The 8,259-nt window shown below is 41.1% G+C and overlaps 1 long non-coding RNA gene across 1 annotated transcript in view; it reads right to left on the bottom strand.

The window, feature by feature from the left end:
* Positions 1–518: 518 nt before the first annotated feature.
* LOC127533701 (uncharacterized) overlaps positions 519–8,259 on the bottom strand; it is a 31,379-nt gene continuing 23,638 nt past the window's right edge. Inside the window, exon 3 of the long non-coding RNA XR_007941458.1 lies at positions 519–8,175. This is a non-coding gene — a long non-coding RNA (uncharacterized LOC127533701). The remainder of the gene's footprint in view (positions 8,176–8,259) is intronic.

Genomic DNA, 8,259 nt, shown 5'->3' with positions numbered 1-8,259 from the left:
TTCTGTAATTGTAGAAAATGTGCTCTGAAACTCAATCACTTTTGAATTAATGATTCATATTACGTACTTTTTACAGCATGTTGCTATATGTAGCATATAGCGATATGTACTGCACCACTTGCAGTACATAATTTAAATGTGATAATTGATAGTATATTTATCCCCCACTAAGCAAAAGTTAAAACATTGCCATTGTAAATTATATTTTTAAATAGCAGATGAAATTATAAAACATGTAATATTAATATCAATGGTGTTTCTTATTGTATGATTCAAAAGTGCAAGCCAAAGAGCTGTTAAAAAAGTAGTAAATGACTTAACAGCAACACTAAATGTTAACTACAATTAAATATGAATTACATCAGTGGTGCCATGCTTTGATCGGTAATATTAATCTACTGTAGATAGGTTTTACTTTCAGGACTGCTTAAAAGGGGGCTTTAACTGATATACATCGAACCTCATCACTTTCACATCCTCTAACCAAAGTAAAAAAAACTAACAAGAAAGACATCCAGGACTGTGATGGTGATAATTTATTTGATAAAATACAGCAAAGAAAGAATATACAGTATTACAACAGTCATGAATACACAGTGCAGTTACATAACCTTGTGGTTCTTTAATGGTTTGTTGCAAAGAATAATAAGCAGGTACAAAATATATTTCACATATTACAACTTCTTCAAATATAACACATGAACCATTTGAAATAAATCTGGCTGATAAAATGATGTTTTACTGCACAAGTCATTTTTATTGCCAAAAGATCACTTCTATGTTAATCTTTAGCGTTCATATCCAGCACATTCATGTGTACTTTTTTAATGTGATATTTACAACAACTAAATCATTTATAAAACACTACACACAAACTGGGAGTGTCTCATTGCATTTTCTCATTCTTCCTTTGCTCCTATAGCAAACTCAGAGCCCTCTACCGCAACCAAGTGTGATTGAGATTCAATCTGAACTGCCTGTGAGTTCACAATGTACATGTGCGGCTGTTGTTGAGGGAATGCGAGAGAGAGAGAGAGACAGGCGGTGAAATAAATAATACCATCATCAGCATATCGTGACACTATTCCTTGTGACGGTTGGATGAAATCTGGGACACAGTTGCATTCATCGTTCAGTGAGCTCTTCCACACAGTTAAACCCACCGACAGCAATGAATGTTGATTGTGACCTTTGCTGTTGTTTCGAAGCTCGAAGTATTTTGCGTATTTATGCAGAAGGGACGCAGTGCTCCTCGTGCGATTTTTTCTGAAGGAGTCATCGGCCGTGCCTGTGTGCAGGTTTCCGCATGTTTTTGACTTGTTTTTTTCTTCTTTTTTTTAAACACCGAGTGACAAAGGCTGGCCACAGGGTACAGTCAACGGTCGATGGTTTTTTCAATTTAGCTCAAACTCACCGACAGCGTTGAATGTTCACTGGGGCAAACACAGACCTGATGGTGACCAGGGATGACAGTCTGCTTAGAGATGCAGAGGGAGCTTGTCTTCTCTGTGGGCAGAGAGGCTTCTAACTCTCACACTCTCTCACTAAATCTCTCTTTCATTCTCACGAAGGACACCGAAAAGGTCATGAGTGTTTTACTAAACTTTGATGATATCCTCTCTTCTAATTAGGCTTTATTAGACAACTACAAAAACCTAAATTGAATATCCATTTACATTATTTGTGCTGACTCCTGAAATTTACAGCATTTAAATAATAAAACATAATGAGCTTTGAAGAAGAACCGAACATTTCTTGAGGTTCGGTCATCAAAAACCTGCTTTCTCCCACATTCCTTGGATCTTGTGGTACCTGTTCACATTATGTACCTTAGAAAAGACACAAAATAGGAGCCATTTCAGGGATCAAGCATGCTAAAACATGTCAAATGGATTAGAGAAATACTAAACTGCTAGCAGTAAAATTTTTATCAAAACCCATCAATGTTTTTTTTCCATTCAGCGAGTTCCTTCCTCCTGTCATTTCTTTCACCACAGCGACTATATAAAAAAAAAGCAGATCTGACTTTGCTCACTGCTACTTAAATCTTTGCAATGCAATGAAGTGCTGTTTGCACTATTACCTTCTAAGACACACGATGATTATTATACCAAAGGAAGTGTCAGTTTTAGGGAGCGCATTTTATTTCATTGCAAGCAGCAGTTAGATGGGGGAAGTCAACTTGAAACTCCTGACTCATAGTGGGTTTTGAGTAAACAGCACCTGGGTGGAGGCTGCAGCAGCCAGTTGTCGTATGCTGTATTGAAGCGCAGCGGCACAGCCTCTTGAGAGACACCAGCATGCCTCAATGGCTTCATACAAGGTGGAGGATGAGGAAGACAATGGGTATGAAACTGTCGACTCACCCTGATCAATAGCGTCTGTTGTTTCGTTATGATGTGGCATGGTGGCTAGACTGGGCTGTTTTTCTGTCTTCCTCTTGCACAAATACCAGTAAAGAAACAGTCCACCATCTTGTATGAAAGGTCTTATTACGCAGTGCTGAATCATTGCTCTTCTTGAGAAAAAAGAAAAAGTGCAGCGTGTGTGACAAACACAAAAATCAAATGCCACAAAGCTGCTGCAGCAATTAGATGTGACGTGACAGCAACTGTGGCAGTGAGTCAAGATGTGGTCGGATGATAAATATGGTGTTTGGACACTTTTCCATGGCAGGATACGGTGTGACTAAGACGATGTGGTTGATATCTCATCCCTTGCCAAATACTCCTTTAGCGTAGAAAACATAGTCAAAAATAACAGCATGACTCTCTTTACTATTAAGCAGCAACACAATGCGTGTTAACATTTGTGCAGGATTTTGAAGGAGAATCTGCCGCTTCTCTGTCTTTAAGAGAACAAGAGCTATTTATAGATACAGATATGAATGTGTGTTCTTTTTGTTCCAAGAATTACAAGCGTTTCAGAAGAATGCATTAACTGAGATACAAACGATGACATGACACAGTAGCAGCGGCTCTTGCGATAATAAAAATCAGAAAACAGTTTGCTCGCCGATGACACATCACCCGAGCCTGGACCAAAAAGCACAGTCCTTGCTCCAAGGGACGGCGCTAACTCGGTCTCTCTTCACTCTCCCCAGCAGTGATTTGAGTGACAGTGTTGGAATTGACAGAAGTGGATGAGAAGGAATGTAGATTTATAAGGTCTTCTCTGGCCGCAGGATGAGGGTGACAGTAGGAAGAAAGATCCGGGACACGCAACTAGAGAGAGAAGAGCCCTGAGCTGACAATGTGACCCTAATCTGAATGACAAGGTCTGCACATCAGCCCTCAAACCAGTCTGGGCCGTGTGAGGTAGGGAGGCGGGGTGGTGGGGTGGGTGAGTGTTGGAGGATGAGGAAGCTGAGGGGAGACAGGAAGGAGAGAGAGGAATAAGAAGAGACAGAGGGGGGAGGAGGGGGAGGGCGGGCAAGGGTGTCCTTCCTTCAAACATGCTGGCCTTAATGGCACGGACAGCTATGACATTTAACCACTGAATCATTTTTAGATAAGTGGATGTGGTGGGGAGGGCTTGAGACTTGTAAAAATTCCACGAGGCGTTTTTTTTTTTTTTTTCTTCCCAGGCTAAATATGAAGAGCTTTGAAAAAGATCACAAAAACCTTAGCTGGGAAATAATGCTGATCACAGAACAAGGATGATCTGCTTAATGAGGACGATGGCAGATTAGAGAGCGAATAAGGCAGTTTGTGGCTTACATGGCGATGAATTGTTGGAAAAACTTGTGCACTAGAAATGAACTTATGTCTTATTTAATGACTGCTGTTGAGGGTCTCTTCCGCACCAACATAACCCACAGTATGCTCGGTGAAGCTGCACAGTGGCTAACAGTGAGACACCGAAACTGTAAAGGGCATCTCCCAATGGGGAATTACTGTAAATGTGATACAGGATGCCACAGATTAAGGACACATTTGCCGAGCAGATGTGTGAAATGAGGTGCAGTTACAAAATTGCTTTAAGGAGCACTGACAATAGGAAATGGTGGAACAAGTTTGTGTAACAGATACTGTCGGCGTTTCACATTCAGAACCGCGGACCCTGTCAAAGCAGACAAGTAATATCAGAATGACAAATCATGCATGAGGTGATTGAATTTCTCTAAAATAACAAAAGTGCCATCAGTATGAGAGATCACAGTAGTGTGTGAATGCGCTCCTCTCTTCATTTTTGTGTCAAAGGACATCTATTCATCATCTGAGGTTAGGGAAGAACGTTCATGCAAAATGTGGCCAAACCTAAGAGGGAGCATTTTGGGACAGGTTTTTTTTGTCTATACAGGATTTGTGCCTTTTTTCCCCACTCTGCCTTTCTCCTCCTCACGTCTTAAATAAAGGTTATTTATTTTGTTTTTATTATGTCATAATAAGGCTAAATTTAGGCATGCAAAGGAGAGCTTTTGCTTGGGAAAAAACAGATGAAAAGAAAAAAAACATCAAGGAGGACAATGTTTTTTTAAATCACAAATTAGTTTTGAAAATGAAATGTGGAAAAATAGACATATCTAAAGATAATTACAAAAGCTATCTCTTTTTAATTATTACATTTGCTTCAACGGGCTACATATAGATGCCAAAACACTGATGATGGGTATTAGTGGCTTTTAATATCAGTGAATGTCGGGTACATTTAAAATTCTTTAAAAAAATAAGCTGTCATGCATTTCATATGGAAGAAACTTCTCATACAAGAATTCTGGGTAAATTTTTAACTCTATTTTAGTGATAAAAACTGTTTAAGAGGTGCATTCAGCTGTTAAAATATGTTGTGACACTGAAGCAATTTAGTGTGTGTTTGGGGCTCAAACTAGCTAAAACTACTTCAAACATAAAATAGTGGAAACCCCAGTATACGCCTGCCTCTCGCCGTCACTCTTCCTCCCCCTCTACGTCTCGCTCTTTCTCAGGAGGGGGAGGAAATTCCTGGCGAGGGTGCTGGGAGTTGTTGCTCTCTGCCTGCAGGTACAGACCAGCCTCCTCTGTCTGCCTGTCTGCAGATATCATACCGCGACGTGATCTGTTTAGCTGCCTAACTTAATGCTCACCTGCTCGTGCGCCTCCGGCTCTGTGTGCATTTTGAGAGTGCACGTGTGTGTGTGTGTGTGTGTGTGTGTGTGTGTGTGTGTGTGTGTGTGTGTGTGTGTGTGTGTGTGTGTGTGTGTGTGTGTGTGTGTGTGTGTGTGGTGTACATGTTGACTTCTTCCGTCTCCTCACAGCTGGAATGGCGTCTCCCTCTTTATATGCTGCCCTGCGATTAGAGACACATGCACACACGGAGAATGACAGATTGATTTTTACAACGCTGACAAGAGATTTGCAAATAATTTCAACAGCATTAATCTTCTGACAAACAATGTGCCATCAACAGGGAAGCACACACACAAGCCCTGACAGGCTCGACTGGAAAGAATTGGGTTGATTAAAGTAATTGTGACAAACAAAGTGGCGGAAGGTAGGCTGAAATATGGACATGCTCTTATAAAAACTATTAATACCTAATTATAACATGCACTTCAATCTAATTTAACATGTTTCTAGCAGCAGAAGTTATTTTTGATGTTAAAATAAGAAGACCATAAAGTTAAAATCCTATTGCTGCTTAAACTTGATGCACCCTTCTATGTGATTTCAGCGATTTGCGTGTCAAGTTGTATATATTTTTTGAAATACTTCCTCCTGAGGTTGTCACAGCACTGACAGATACAAGCTGACTTATACAACCACGCTCACAAAACACACACAGACACAGTTGAGTAGGGGTCTGAGTCCAGCTGGAGGTGGTCTCCTGCCAAACCTGCAGGCAGGCTGACTATATTCATATTCATCACACACACAATGATTGGAACTGACAGCACACTCACACTCACACACACACACACACACACACACACACACACACACACACACACACACACACACACACACACACACACACACACACACACACACACACACACACACACACACACACACAGCTGGGTACAAAAAAAAAACTACTGGTGAGTACATTAATATTTCAAGTGCAACCTGCTATCCTAAAAATTTATAACAAGAAACTACTTTGCTGCCTCTTCTGCATTATTCTGCCTTTTTCTGCCATTTTATTTACCGTAACAAAAGACATCTCCACTATGCATTTAAAAAAAATGGAGAAGGCCATTGAGAAAACAGAAATAGAGGCGGATGTGGAGAAAAGAAAAAAGCCACAATTGGATGGAGACTAGCAGCAGCAAGTAATGCCATGAAGAGTGGACGGGAGAGAAAAAGCGAGAAGTGTATAATAGCCAATGGGCAAGAGGAGCGAGAGGTGTGGAGGTAGAGTGGCTCTCTCCACTCTCTCTCTCTCCGTCACACACACACACAGACACAAAGCGCAGAGAGAGACTCCATGGGGCACCAAATAATAACCTTCCTTGTCATTATCATCGCCCAGCCAAACTGCTCTCCACTCCTCCACCTCCTTCCGTCTTAAACACAATCATTGCCCTATCGTTTACAGTGTGCTGCTAAATGGGAACATCAATAGACACATCCATTTGCGGAGTCCCTTCCTCTCTGACTCTCAAGTGCTTTAATAGCTGCCGCACACACTCGCACACATAGACATACACACACACACACACACACACACACACACACACACACACACACACACACACACACACACACACACACACACACACACACACACACACACACACACACACACACAGGCTGCACCTCGGCCGACTGCTAACCAATAGCCCCGCGCAGGCAAAGCCGAACTGATGGAGTGTATCATTACAGCTGGTTAGCAACACGGTCGCTGCGAGGGCGGTGCCGTCAGTTAACCTGAAGCTAGAAGCCAAGAGCTCTGTGCTGCTTCTTTCTCATTTAAGTCGCTTCATTAAAAGCAAGACTGTACTTTCTATCACCAAATCAGATGCCTTTTTTTGCTGTTAAATTGAGTCGGAGGCTTTGTAGCTGGCGCTATTTTCTCTTTTCTCGCAACCACTGCGCATAATGACTACCTTTATCTGCATGGGTACATTTAAATCTATGAATCCAGCGCTGAAATAGTTTGTTTTCTACTTTCTATGTACTGTTGCACTTTTTTTTTTTTTACAAGTTTCAATGTGATAACTCAAAATACTGAGCAGAAGATAAAGGTTAACTAATTAGTCGTAATGAGTTGTATTTATAAAATGTTAGAAATCACACAAACACAGTATTTCACTTCAGACATCAAAACAGATCAGACAAATCATCCTAACTGTAATTATTCAAGGCCAACAAATGCAAAAAATTAATCAAAACAAAGAGGCAAATCTTGTTTAGAACTGTGCCCAGACCTTGTTAACCTTCCTCTGAACTGTCGTCAGTTTAGTTGCAAATTATCACCGTTTAACAGTTTCACGAAAATGAAAACAAACCTTGCCTAAATCTATCCAAAACAGTAGCAGAGCGAGGAGAAGATAAGGATGGCAAATCCAGTGAGTGAGTGGGAGGGAAGGGCTTCCCACAATGCCGCTGCACACACTGTAATTTCAGCACGCATGGTTTTTTTGGAGGGTGTGCAAAGCAGGATGCTGGGAAGCCTGGGAGGGGCACTGGGCGGGTTAGGAAGGCTGGATATGAGGGGGTTGTGGGATATGTGGTACGGCTGTTAAACTTGTGGAGTGAAAGATGGTAACAGAAAAAAAAAGAGAGCGTGCACACTTGGACACGTTACAAATGACAGAAGACACACGAGTACTTCAAAAGTAAAACCATTCAGGATTAATTTCAATTTAAAAACAAAATCTTCCCTTAACATTTTAAATAGAAGAAAAAAATCTTGTGTTGTTATCGAGGTGAATTACTTTTTTTTTTTAAAAAAGCAACCAAAGTTTAAACATTTAGGGATAGAAGCTGTCAATTTGTCTATAATGACTGGAGGAAGAAAACAGCAGTGGATAATGAGCTTGTTTTCTCACATTTATGCCGTTATTATCCTCCTGACTCGGTGGTCTCTGATTCTTACCGTAACAGCCGTGTGTGTGTGTGGTGGGGTGGTGGTAGACCGCAGACAGACTGTAGGTGCTGTTGAACTGAATGCGTGTGTGTGTGTGTGTGTGTGTGTGTGTGTGTGTGTTCAGTGTGTAAATGTGCTTGCGTGCCTCCTTCATGTCTGGACCTGGGCAGAAAACAAACAGAGAAGAAAGCACAGGATAAATTCAGGTGTTATTTGGTAAACCATGTTATTAAAATGCCATACACA

This window comes from Acanthochromis polyacanthus, chromosome 4 (assembly GCF_021347895.1).
Source record: "Acanthochromis polyacanthus isolate Apoly-LR-REF ecotype Palm Island chromosome 4, KAUST_Apoly_ChrSc, whole genome shotgun sequence".
NCBI lineage: Eukaryota > Metazoa > Chordata > Actinopteri > Pomacentridae > Acanthochromis > Acanthochromis polyacanthus.
The sequence above is the reverse complement of the archived record's forward strand: the minus strand, read 5'-3'. Positions and strand labels throughout refer to the sequence as shown.